The following is a 14,709-nucleotide window of genomic DNA, read 5'->3' on the forward strand; positions in this document are numbered from 1 at the left end:
TAGCAGCTATACCAAGCTGCTATCGGCACCTGGCTTCTGTGAAGACAGCGTCTGCTACAGTATGTGATTGCTGCAGTCTTGGCACAACGGTGGCGTCTGTCTGGCAGAGACCACGACCTTTGTTGACCTGTAAGACAGCTAAGGCATGCTGTGCTTTGTCTATATGTGAGTGCTACTGTAGGTGTAAGGATATGCTAGCCTCTGATTCAGAGCTGTGAAGAGTCCAAGAGCTTGTTTGTTGGCACGAAGCAGAAATGTCTCACTCCCTGAATTATTGCTTGCATTGATTTATTTACTTGGTAGCATGCCTTGGACCAGAGAATATAATTAACAAAGATTGATTGAAGTGTAGAGACATTGTAACAGTATGCAATATGTCTGTTTTGGTTTTAAAAAATGCCATTGACATACACATCCCTTACAACTGGATACAAATTGGATATATTAAAGGTTTATACAGCCTTCCTTAGTGCTGCATGGAGGCCTGTGGTTTTAAAACCTGCAATGTAACTGCAGTAGAATACATTTGATACCCTGAACTGGCTACTTTCCAGATCTGCCCAAATTGTCCCTGAGCTACACACTGATCTTCAGGGTTAATACCAAAGGGTCTGCTCATCCAACTAAACGGCGAAGCAGGATAGGAGGTCTGCAAACCTGGTCTAAATACTGTGTTCATGTCATGTCAGGTTAAATTAAAATGCAAAACCCCATCTGGAAGAAACGCTCAAGTCAGCCAAGGTAGAACACTCCGGCAGTTCTCTCAGATATCTCCCGTTCCATTCGCTATACTGCAAACGTGTGTCAACAAAGACGGAAACATTTCATTTCATCTACTGATGCTCTAAGGGAAATGTGATCAACATGTAAATTATCAGCCACATTGTTAACAATATATATGTTCATGAGAATAAATCCTTCACACGTACCGAAATATTGGTAAACATTCATCATTTTTGCATTCCTCTCTCTATTATACACTTTTTCTACTGAAATTAGCAAGTATGTAGGTTTTTTAAAGACTAATCTTCCCATTGACAATAGACCAGAATACCTTACTTTTATTTTTTTTGAAATGTTTTAAATGATGCATCATGTTTGATGGCTTTGTGAAAAGTATAAAATCAGTATGTTTTGTACTTTATTCAACTCTAATATTTATAGATACCACTGACTATTGCAGAGTCATCCACCCTGGGAATGTATTCCACTTGCAATCTTTAACATTAAGGCAAGCCATTGTTATTGGGTCATAGTTGTTTTTTTGTTATAGTGGGAGGCTTTACAGATACCTTAAAAGGAAACCAATTTGAAAACACTCTCATAAAGTTCTTGCAAACAAGTAAAGTATGATAGCAGTGAGTTTCAAATTGTTGTATCTTGTGAGAGCTATGGATTTTATTCATTGGCCACAGTCTCCAAGAGTAAAGAAAAGGGGAATTCGTAGAGTAAAATAAATGTACTAAAAGAGGGGGTCAGGTAAATATATATGTTTGAATTCTGTTCTTTTGAAGGTTTGTTTGTGTGTTTGGTACAAAACAACAGCACAAGGACTTCCTTGAACTTCCTCTAAAAGTAAATCTGTGCAACTTGCAATTGGAGGTTAAAGAAATAGAGACCAAAGTGCTGAGGAACAACAAGTATTTCATTGCAAAAACCTTACCTTATTTTCTGTTTTAATGCCTCAAAGACCCAGCAGTGTATTCTACGATCTTGGGTATAATACTCTGGTCTTTTCCCAAGTCAACCTGAAGCTTCAAGTGTTTTTATAATCCATGTTTTTCAAGCCCTCTAATATCCAGCTAAATAGAAAATAGCCACACTTGAATTCCCTTTAAATCCAGAGGCACAAATGCACTCAGCTGTACTGTATACTGTAGCACTTTGCATCGTTATACAGTATCTTTTGTTGAAAGCGTTAGGGTTAAGATATTTTAAAGGCCAAGCCTACCAAACGGGAGATGTGGTGCATATCCTCATACTTTCTTTGACAGTAAGGAAGACTCTACATTTACTGCAGTATTTACCACGAATAACCACCATTCATTTGACTAAATTGGGCAGGTGTTGACATTAATGTAAATTAATTCTAATTTTAACAAATTAAATTAAGTAAATAATGTCCTTTTTTTAGTAGTGTAGAGGCACCCAACCTTCCAAAAGCCTATAATCGTAAAGTTGCAGTACATTTAATTAATTGCTCACGACACACACACATTTTTTAACTGTAAGGTCTAAATGATAGAACAAACCACATATCTTCTTCCTCTGCCAAAAACGATAATATTGGCTCATTAAATGCTGTTCACACATTTTGGATTTGTATCACTCTTTATATCTGCTATATCTCGAGCAACATCTGCTTTTGTGTTCACTTCCGATAGCTATCTCACGATCAGTCTTTTATTTAAATATTTATGTATTTATTATCACGGATTTATCTACAGCAGAGAGAGGCAGTTCCTCCCTAAAGGGTCTCAAATTAGTTTCAGGCTCATTGAATGGAATCTGAAAGAATAAGACATTAGTTATTACATGTGTTATCAAAATGAGATCATGTAGAGTAGCTAATATGTGTGATTTGGTAAGAGATAATTTATTGTACAGTTTTCCACTTTCCTCAAGTAAAAAATGCCGTAAAATTAGGACGATGTTTGTTTTTCAGTTTTTGGTGTATTCTGCATTAATGTTGTAGCAATATTAAGCTATCCCAAATCTAATGCAGACTTACCATGGATTTGAATACCATATTCATGATCCCTAGAGGCATAAAGGAAAGGAAGCCAAAGGCAGGGTGGGGGAAAACTCTCTCTGAGGGCCGTCCTGCACTCATCCTTTGAAACCCCTTTCTCTGGCCTTTGCATCAATGCTGAGGGTACGACACCGACTTAGCCTTGTGAACTGCATACATCCACTTTTCTTGTCTGACTGATGTCTTTTCACCGAGCCCTTGTCAATGAATAGTCAACATGGCACCTCTGTGTTCTAAATTCTTTTTTTAAAGGCCCTATCTGATGTGTAGGACTGTGTGACCCGAATGCTAACAATCCTCCTCTTAATGCAACACTGCAGTCTTCAGCCTCCTGGCCTGAGGCAGTAGAAATATTGATTATCTCTCAAAGAAAACATTAGTCTTGAATTTGTTGTCTTTGTAGGCTTTCATGTTAAAGATGACATCTCACCGTCTTTACAGTTTTTCTGTGTCTTCAACCTTGCTTAACTTGACTCACAGTGACACTTACTGCATTGTATGCTTAGTCCCACACGGACAGACGGGACTCATCGGGTAGCAGGAGAAATTGAGGTCACCAAAGAGAAGTTTTAGGCTACCAGCTGGGGCTCTTACAAAACTTTTTTTTCTCCCACTCCCGTTCCTACCCACCTCTTATGAATAAACATGCCGCGCGTCCCGAGAGGGCCTTGATATGAAGGTGCCCAGATGGAAAACCACCAACTCTTTTTTGTTCACCTTCAGGAAACTTGCTCACTCTAAATCGTATGCTCCAGGCTGTGCCGTGGGATCTCTGAAGTCTCCAGTGCTTGCATTAAGGACGACAAATGTCAGACTTAAACAAATGTTACCTTTAGGGCAGCGCCAGAAAGTGAACATAAACAAATCTCTTCCTTAATGAACACTATATATAAAAGAAACAGCTTGGAGTTATTGGAAGCTAAATTTGTACACTTTGTTAAAGTATATGGCTTGGCATTCGGCCTTAGATGCAAAATAAGAGCTTAATTCTGATGCCAGGCTAAATCAACGTCTGTTCACTCAAAGTTCATACAGTCACCATTTTGCTCTTTGCCAATGGAAGGGAGACTTAAAAAAGCATTTGTTTTTGTTGTGGGGAACAAACAGTCATGACAAAATCAATGAGCAGAAATATAAATAGTTGTCACTTCTGAGCTCTAGGGTTTGCATCCTGCTATTTTGAGTGAAGGGATCTTTCTGGAGACTGTAACATGATGGCAGCTGTGTCATCAAAGATCGCCGATGGATTGAAGCCAACTCAACATGGCTGTCTCAAAGCGAATGTCAGCAATGCAACCTTGACTATATATAGTACAGAGTATTACATGATTTAATGATAAAATACGCCCAGTTATAATGTGCTTCAATTCCACACTGAATGTACTATTGCATTTCCAACGCAGTTATAGTGTCTTAGTTTTTGTATAATAATTGCCTTCAAATTTAAACTGGTAATGGCATTTTATTAAAGTTAAGTCACCTTTATTCTTCTGTTGTGCCGAGAGAACACACTCTATGGCTATATATGTACCATAAATGTGCTTTATGGCTATGAGAATGATACTTTAATTACGTGGACGAGGACACTAGTGTATCATAATTTGCACTTTTCTGTGCAGAGTGTGTCATTGCAAAGAGAAAATGCAGCCATTTTGGTGGGAATAACCAAATAGATCATCAGCATTAGGTTTTATGAGTTAGACGCTGCTGATAAAAACATCCTAATCTATGCTCAGTTTTCATAGCAATGATAGTATTGTCATTACTTTTTAATATATAATTATCTGCCCACTCACATATTATTTTCCTGCCCTTCTCAGTGCACATATTGCAAAAGTAGGAAACATACAATTAAATGGGAGTTGGGGTGTATGTAGATCCACAGTAACACATTATGATGATATAAAGAATTGCCAGAAATACAATCCAAAAATAATATAGCATTTTCTGTGCGCATATATTTAGGGAGAGGCTATGTAGGGTTATTTGTATCTATTTTAGTTTTATTTAAAGAGAAAAAGCCATTCTGCTTTGTTGAGTTTTCCTATCACTTGTGTTGTCAGTAGCAATCAGATAACCTTATATATTATAAATATGTAAAAACAAATTAATTGCCTTCATTTTCATTGACATAAGTGCAGAAACTTTCATCAATAAGTGTTTTTGTTGTTGATTGTGTATGGCCGATGGACTGTCCACTCCAAGTAGGGAATGAGTCCTCACCCCAAGTTAAGGAGTTCAAGTATCTCGGGGTCTTGTTCTCGAGTGAGGGAACAATGGAGCGTGAGATGGGCCGGAGAATCGGAGCAGCGGGAGCGGTACTGCAGTCGCTTTACTGCACCGTTATAACGAAAAGAGAGCTGAGCCAGAAGGCAAAGCTCTCTGTCTACCGGGCCATTTTCGTTCCTACCCTCACCTATGGTCATGAAGGATGGGTCATGACCGAAAGAACGAGATCGCGGATACAAGCGGCCGAGGTGGGTTTTCTCCGCAGGGTGTCTGGTGTTTTCCTCAGGGATAAGGGGAGAAGTTTGGTCATCCGGGAGGGACTCGGAGTTGAACCGCTCCTCCTTCGCGTCGAAAGGAGCCAGTTGAGGTGGTTCGGGCATCTAGTTAGGATGCCACCTGGGCGCCTCCCTAGGGAGGTGTTCCAGGCACGTCCAGCTGGGAAGAGACCAAGGGGTAGACCTAGAACCAGATGGAGGGATTATATCTCTTCGCTGGCCTGGGAGCGCCTTGGGATCCCCCAGTCAGAGCTGGTTGATGTGGCCAGGGAAAAGAAAGTTTGGGGCTCTCTGCTGGAACTGCTACCCCCGCGACCCGACCACGGATAAGCGGGAGAAGATGGATGGATGGATGGATTGTGTATGGCAGATAGTACTGTGAGGTTGTTCTCTGTATATCCTCTTCATCTGAACTAAAATGCAGTAAACAATTCTCCTGCTGAAATTCTTATTAAAGGCGCCCTTTTATGCACATTTTCAGGCTTCATAATTGATTTAATTCCTCTAATGTGACATGCTTTAATGTTCAAAAAGTGTTTATTTGTTCTCATACTGCCTCTGCTGCAGCGCCTCTTTTCATCCTCTGTCTGACACCAGAGCACAGTCTGCTCTGATTGGTTAGCTGGTCGGCTCTGTTGTGATTGCTTACATATGCCCCGCCCCTTAGCCACATACAAAGTGTTAGTGCAGCAATAGCCAATAGAAGTGTTAGTGTAACATAGTGATGTCACTATGTTACAGCAATTAGCAAAGGAGTGTGTGGAGGCTTTTCAGGCAGGGGGGAGTGTGAGGGAGAGGAACTCCCTCTGGAGGGAACTTTGGGATTGTAGCCTTTGCAATCTAGATACATGCACAACAACGTATAACACAGTACAGGAAAGGAACAATTCAAAAACACATAATAAGCCCCTTTAACATTGCGAGCATGACATGCAGTTCACAGCGTCTTTAACACTGGTGACATTTAGCCAACACATTAAGAAATACTCTGGTATTTTTATCCCTGACTGACTCAACCCCAACCATTGCATTCATCATTAACACCTCAATTATTTAATGGAAACTTGACCTTTACTGCCGAATCAGTCAGCAAATGAGAGCGGAAAACCTTCTGACACAGAAAACAGGTCAGTTTGAAAATCACAAACAGAAAACTATAGACATAATATTTGATTTGTTAACCTTCTATTCTATAAAAGGCAGTTAAGCTAGTTCAGACGGCTCTTAAAAACACATATCCAGAGCTCTACGCTAATATAGTGTTCTGTTAAAGCTCTCTCGCATGTGCTCACTTTCTCATTGCCAATGAAGGAGCTACTTCACTGCTCGCAATACAAACATAGCTGCCACAGTTATTGCTTGCACTCTGTTCTATTTCATCCCCCTGTTGGCTCTGATTTCCCTCCCAGTGGGGAAGTTTGTTGCGCCCTGATCTCTTTCCTATCTCTTTGTGTTAAGCTTTAAAGTGTGTTCTCCCTGGAAAGGAAAAAAAATGGATCAATGTTCTGCATCAACCATCTAATATCTACTCTAAATTTGCTCCATGTGAGTCGTCTGAATGAACTGTTCTCTTGGTGCGTTTCTGCGATTGTTACAAATTGAAGACTTAAACAAAAACCAGTCTCTGTGTTTAACTTGGAATGGAAACTATTGATGCATCAATCAACACTTTAACCGACGTGTCTTACCTGCACATTGCTTGCTTGGTTTTGTCCCACACTTCCAAAGAGTAATGCAAGTAAAAGTGTACATATGGTGGCTGAAAGGTACAAACGCGTTACAACAGCACACAATATTTTCATAAGGATAAACAAGCTGCAGGTTATGAAACATTAGAAGTTTCGTCCAGTGAAGTCTGGTGAAGGTGTTTCACATTTTAGGTTTTATATTTGCATCATTTTTGAAAGAGCCGTGCGTTTTTCCTAATGGAAGTCTTTCGTGCCGTTGTTGCACGTTTGCACGTGTCAGCCACCGTACATATATACAATACTTAGTTATTTTACTTGTTAATACAATTCCAGATGTTGAGTCTTTATCCCTGGAGTTATGGAAAGGTTAGTTTGAAGATTTGAGTCAAGAATGCAAATCAAACCGTAAGATGCACAATTTTGATTTTACAGTTTCCTAACAAGCTATAGTAAATGGAAGCTTAAACTTAAGCCAGTGACTCTTAATCTCACCCACTTTGATCACGACAGTCTATGCAAATTGACTCAGCCGTAGCTAATCAGCATCAAATCTGGCCAAACAACAATAAGAAACTCTTGGCTGTAGACTGGTTAATATGCTCCACATGCTGGTATAATTAACACTTGCCAAATGTGGTTTGTTAAAGAAGGACACATTTTGTGTTTGGCAAAAATATGGATTGGACTTTGTGTTTTAAGAGTGTTTATTTTCACATAAACGATGTAGAAGATTGCCCAAATGATCCCTTCAGGGAGTTATACTGTACAGTACCTAGTGGTTATTGAGCATTGTCAACATCTCACAGTTAAACCGCAAAGCACATCTTATCATCGTTTTAAGCTTGTCACATTTAAAAGCTCTGAATTGAGACCTCCAGGATTCAGAGATGTTAAACAGCTACTTTAAAATGTCACAATTACATTTGAGGAATACGTCTAAATGAATGTAGGATTACTTGTATAATGTCTATAGAAAACCAGGCAAAGACGGAACCATTATATTAATTCAATATAAAAACTGCATTATTTTATCGGACAATTAACATGAATTCCTAAAAATGCTTAGCCCCATAGTTAGGGTTAGGGTTAGAGTAACCAAACGCCTTAAAACGTTGTAACCCTAACCCTTTCCAACAATATTTTGAAGAACCTTTTTTGTAATGCGGTAAAAATTATGACACCATGCATATAATCCCTCATAGTATTTAGCAGAGGTGGGAGTAAGTCCTACATTTGCAAGTCATGAGCAAGTCTCAAGTCTTGACCTACAAGTATCAAACAAGTCCCAAGTCACTGTGGTGAGAGTCAAGCAAGTCAAGTCATTGCTCAGGTCAAGCAAGTCAAGTCATACGAACTTCTGATGAATAAGCCCAGTTTCCGCATTTCCGCATCAGTTAAAAGACAGTGGTTATGAAAATGGATTCAACCCACACTATGATCTTCATTACATACACAGTTAATCATTTTAAATCTAATTTAGACCGATGACAATCATATTAGATTCATATTAACCCCAGAACTGCAGACAATATAGCTAGGACTCAATCAAAAAGTCTGTTCAAAAAGGCAGAATTCCAGGTAAGAAAATCATATATGGCATTTTCCATTACACATATTTAATTGAAATGTCTGTTAACATTTTCAAATCATTTCATTTGTTCCTCTTCATAATTTCCTTATAAACAAAGTAGGACGATTTAAAACTCACTTAATTGGGTTCATTTTGAAATTGCTTCAGTTTATCATCATAACAGATAAAAAAGTTCAGATTCATTTTTTCAATAAATCAAGGAATGATGCACTTCTACAAACAAAAACAACATAATTAAAACATTTCAACAAACTACTAAAAGTAGATGAACTACATTATTCAACAGTTTACAGTAACTTCTGATAATAACACAGGGGAAATAAACGAGGCATCTCTTTTCCTCTCTCCCTCTCCTGACAGCCCGTCAGTATCAGGGTTAGTCAAAATGAATCCCTTGGCGGTTCTAGTGTTAATTTACCGTTGTCTTCTCTTTGCAATGCTTAATCGATTTGAAACCAAGTCTAACGTAGCTTAAACTTAACGTTAGCTTTCTAGCTAACACAACACATTCACGCACCTTTCTCTGTGTTTTTTTTTGTAGTGACGAATGAAGTTGGATGTTGTGGTGGTCGTGTCACTGATCTTTATGCTGCAGACCCTGCATACCGCTGTTCTCTTCTTATTACCATCATCGACAAAATAATCCTTGAATCCAAACTTCACTATTTTTGGAGTAAAGCTAGCCGCTGCCATGTTAACTGACACTCCTGCCTTCTAGTGGTTTGCCAGGTCTGCGCGCACGGCGCTATAATCACCCAATCACGTTTTTCGAAAAAACTAAACGTAATATCTCAATACAAAAACAAACGGAAATATTTAATTTTAAACAGTCAAGTCCTTTCAAGTCATCAATCTCAAGCTTAAGTCAAGTCTCAAGTCATGAATAACAAGTCCAAGTCAAGTCTTTTATCAATGTTAGTCAAGCAAGTCTCAAGGCAAAAAATATGCGACTTGAATCTGACTCTCAGATGCTTAAGTGCTTTGATTGAATACTATGTTAGTGTTCCCTAGCTTTCAGTTTAAGTTTACTTACCTCCTTACACTGGAAGCATTTAAAACGAATAAATCTGTGTTTCCTTATTGAATAAACACATGATACATACTAGCTCTGTTTTGAAAAAAATAAAAGGATAGCAAGCTTTGTGGGACATATCGTAAAGAAGGCGAACCCACATGGTTTCAAATTGCTTCCCATAGTTGGTTGTGATTAAATATATGATAGCAATTTCAATCTGTGGCACTCCAACTCACTTCAACAGAAAATCATCAGCAAAAGAATCCGCTCAATGTTGCAGTGATGAGGTGCGTCTGCCTCTCTGCTTTGACTGGCTCTCTAATGCATTTGATTTGAAAATATTTAGATATTTTTCTGCCACGTTAGGGTAATCTGGACTTTTATGCAGCGATCATTTCCATGTCATATCACAACTTGTCAAAGGCGATGTGTTTGCCCTCTGCGGATAACGCACTATTTTCTTTTTAAAGCTATTTGTGTATTTAAATTAGATACACTGGCTGTGAAGTAGCTCAAAAACAAATTACTGACATGGAAGTGCGAAAGCCCTGCCTCCCTGGTTTATCTTCTTTGGTAAACACACCTTAATCGTTTTTTCTCTAATGGTCTTTGACGCTCTGACGATAAAATGGTAAAGGAAACATACAGTTTTCCCTTATTTTCTAATCCTCTCAAAACTAAACAATGTCAAACACGCGACATCCCTCCCACACACTGTCTCCGAACAACATTCAATTATCTCACTTGATTAACTTTTTATTACGACAACTCAAACAAACAAACCCTTTTCTCCAGAGTGGAGGAGCCTGTGATAAGTGCTGCTCTTGTTTCTAAATGACTAGCAATGAATACAGCTCAATATGTTTTTAGTGTCTCTCAGTAGGTTGAAAATGTGCTGCCAAACCAACCTTGTAGACTGTAACATATTAGCATATTTATTACATTTTTGCCCCTCTAATGAATGGAACATTTACAGTAAGTAATCAAAGTAATCACTCTCCTCTCTCCGGTGGTACTCCGCAATGTGCTTTGCTTCTCAGTGTGTTATTATACCTCACTGCAGCCACTTTACCAGAGAAGATGAGGTTGCAATTTTTACAACTGTTTTATTTCATACTTCTGCTTTGGATACAGTTGCATCTGATGATTTAATATTCTTTTGCAAGGAATCTTTCGATGCATAAAACTCATGTAATGTTAGATTATATTTCATGAGTTGCTTTGGTGTTTAAGGGGTTGAGATTCCAAGTCTTGTTATCCTGGAATCTCTAGTAAGGGAACTTCCAAGCCCCATTACACACTATATAAATAACAGCAGACAGTTGCAATCAATATTTCATGCATCTTACTTTGTTGTTCGGCAGTCTGGCAAGATATTGTCACTCATATCGTAACTCTCGCTAATATGAGGAAACAATCTGTTGTCATCAAATCCTATTATAGCGGATTTTATTCCTCAGGAGTGGTTCGAATTAAAATGTCATTGTTTGCCGGGAGATTCTGACACCCACACCCATGGTGAGTCTTCCAATATTTAAGGCCATGTCAGACGCCTGGCAGTGCACCAGTTCTCGATTCCCTCCGTGAATTGTGCTTTGAGAGATTAACGACATTTACTGTCACATTTGAGCCCCAGTCTGAGTCATGGGATTACATTTCTTGAAAACTACATGTATATGTGCATGTATCCCTCTAATTTCTAGGGAAATTTGTACCTTCTAGACCATCCGGACAGCTTCAAGTCACATCAAAGCTGACACACTTAAGCTTCTCAGATAACTTTCTAAAGCCCTGCCAATAAATGGTGTCACTGCAATCATTGCTCATCTTAAACAAATACTATTCCTGCATACTTTTTGAGACTGTTGAATGAGTGAGCCCCAGGGAATATGTGACCCAATTTCATTTTTAGTGGAATCAATGATTTCACCTAAAGGATACCAACCGCAGCTACAGACCTAGAGAATGAGTAAAGCTCCTGATTAAGAGAAGGGAAATCCACTTATTAAAAGTCCTTGAGGAAACCATGGGTCTACCTTTCTACCTTCTGGGTTAGGGTTGCTTCTTACTTCGGTCCCTCATTAATAACATTAAAGAGCCTGTGACACGAGTTTCCCCCATCATCCAAACCCATCAATTTGAGTAAATGTTGTCACCTTGAAAACCGTTACTGAACTGACTTTGGATATTTGTACTTTGATAACCATTAATCTGCCCTTCAATGTTGACCATTTTCTGGATCTTCTCGGGGATTCTTCAAGTCCCGCCAAATGATGTGTGACGTCATTGCGGGCACAGCGCTCCAGCTGCCCCGTTCAGGATCCCAGCATCTGCTTGTAAACGCACGATGGCGCACACAGCAGCAAGCTCAGACAGCGATGACAGTTTAATGTTGAACGTGTCTGAGAGCTCATACGAGGCTGAAGGATCGGTTTATTTTGTATCTGTTAGAAGTTTAGGAATTAGGTGCGTCAATATGGGCGATCATACGGTCATGTAGCCAGTGGTGGACTGGGACTAAAAATCATCCCGGGACTCTCGACCGGCCCACTTCGGTACCGCTAGTAAATTGTCAACGGGGGGAGTGGGGGATATGCTAGTGACTTATCTGACCGGCCCACTTCGGTACCGGCCCATCGGGATTCGTCCCGATGGCCAGTCCGCCACTGCACCCAGCCCAGCCCACGTAAACTGTCAACGGGGGGAGCTTCGCTGCGGGGAAACGGTGGACCTAGTGTCCCGATCGGAGTGGGAATAATAATAATAATCCGTGCATTTTATCCATTAATTTCCCCAACATTGTGGTAAAAAAAAAACACACGTTTAATCCATGTTGGTGTACTACAACTACAAAAAGCATCGGTTTGTTTTCTCATCAGGAAATGCAGATCGGCTCAAACAAACAATTTTTAAATCATCATCCTCACGATCATTTAATGTATCATATGTTCGCCGAATTGACATGAAAGCACTAATAAATGTAGTTTCATCCACTTGAGTTTACAACTACGAAAATAATCGATTTGTTTTTTTCACATCCTACGGGAGGACATTCAGCAGCTCTCACTACCGATTTTTAATCCTAATTTAATCATCATCTTCACCACGATCATTTATGTTTGTGTTCGCCGAATTGACATGAAAGCACTGACAAATATGAATATACTGTAGTCAACTTCATTAAAATGTTATTAACGTGCCTTAACTCAGTAATTCACCATTTCTATGCATGACAACACACTTTGTCCGTGTTTGGCTCTCTCGCCGCACAGTGAAGCGTTTCCGCATTGACGTCACTTCCGGCTTCCCCCAAAACTTCAAAATGAGTCGAAGGAATTTCCCCGCGATGTTCGAAATTATTGATATTTATCGGAACGGTATCGCACCTTCTTTTTTAAACTGACGGTTAGAGATGACTAGTAGCCCAATATTTCATTGCACAACAGTTGTTGGGATGCTGTCACAGGCTCTTTAAATGTATGCTGCGCTGCGTCGGTTCAGCCATTCTCCGCAAGGGTTTTTGAAATTGGTCCGTGCGTAAAGCATTGTGGGGATTTGAAGGACGCGAAGTCTACCCATGTGCAGCCTCGAAATTACCCCCAAACCAAGGACGTGGCCTCGGTGGAATTCCAAGTATGCTGGAGATTGGAACAGTCCTTCGGCAGCACTCGATGACGTAGTATCCTTGAAATATTGGCTTGGAAGCCAGTTTCCTCGCGATTGAGAAATGGCCCGTTTCTCAATCGCAAGTACACATGCTGCATAGCAACTATTTCAAGTATACTACGTCATAGAGTGGATGCTGGGCATTTAACATGCATTTAAACAGTCCTTCGGCGCCACTCAATGTATACTTGAAAATAGTTGCTCTGCAGCAGTTTTACTTGCGATTGAGAAACGGCCACAGTATCACACTCCCCCGTCTGTGGCCAAATATGGATGGTCTGTAAAACTTCTACTCGAGTGGTTTGCTGGATAAATGTGAAATGACCCCAATATGCAGAATCTCAGTGTTGCCCTATACTTTTGACAATGATATGAATGAATGTTAAAGTTTAACTCATATTCCAATCCTCCTTAATTGTCAGGTAATATATAAACTATGCTAATTCTGCAATAGTTTTGCATATTTTTCCATTTTTCTAAAGAGACATTTTTGGATGTATTTGTGAAAAATAGCTTAGGGTGTATGCCCACCTAGCTCTTTAGGAGTGGTTGTTTTTCTAAGTCTTGAGCATCTCGCCCAGGTTTAGTTCATGTGGTTTAATGTGAACACAGCTGTAACCAGTGGGCTGAGATTGCCTCGAGAAGGGTGGTCTTGGCTCTCCTCAACTAGAACTCTGGTGCGGTTTGTTTCCAGCAGAACACACTCATTCCATGAATCTGAAAACCTAGGCTTATAAAGATAATCTTTTGAAGTTTACCTGATGCCCCTTCAGAAAGATTTTTTTTTAATTTTAATATGTGCATTGTGTTTTAGTCAGTCTAGACATTTGTTTGAGCTAGATATTTTGGTATTTAATTAATGGTGGCATAATAACAACACACACCTTTACTGAATTAGGGAAACACAATAGGAACTAAGAAGTGTTTTTTGAGATGAATATCTTCCTGAATAAGTTTTCTGAAAAATGAGCAAACAGCTTGCTCATGTTGGGCATTTGTCTTGATTGTCGACGTGTGAACACAAACAGATCGAGGGACAACAAGGCAACAACTCTATGGATTGAGTGAAAAAGAACAAAGAAAATAAAGTGCTGGTCTGAAAACGCAATGAGATCCAGGCCTGTGAGTGGGCGTCGACCATGTTGATTGGCATGTGAGGGCCAGTGTTGCTAGGAGACATGCTGTCAACTTCTTTAGTACAGTGCTGACTAAAGCATAATTTCCTGTTTGGCCTATTAAGGGTGATACAAAGGGGGTTTCCCCTTGTTTTGAAAGACATCCTAGCATGTTTAACGAGACATTCTATGATTAATTTGGTATTTCACACAGAAAGGTCAGCGTTTATCAACACCTCTGGAGCCGTTGGCAGCCGCAAAGAGGCCGTAAAAAGCCTTTTGGGGTTTTCTCTTTTCTTGAATGTTTTATATAGATTTATGTGCATGTAAATTGTTTCAGCAAAGGCCAAAAAATATACTCACCCCTGCCTAAAACGC

At 39.6% G+C, this 14,709-nt stretch overlaps 1 protein-coding gene across 8 annotated transcripts in view; it reads left to right on the plus strand.

Annotated features, from left to right (window-relative positions):
• Positions 1-14,709, plus strand: part of lrp1bb (low density lipoprotein receptor-related protein 1Bb) — a 336,417-nt gene that overhangs the window by 122,574 nt on the left and 199,134 nt on the right. The window lies entirely within an intron of this gene.

This window comes from Notothenia rossii (genome assembly GCF_949606895.1).
Source record: "Notothenia rossii genome assembly, chromosome: 2".
NCBI lineage: Eukaryota > Metazoa > Chordata > Actinopteri > Perciformes > Nototheniidae > Notothenia > Notothenia rossii.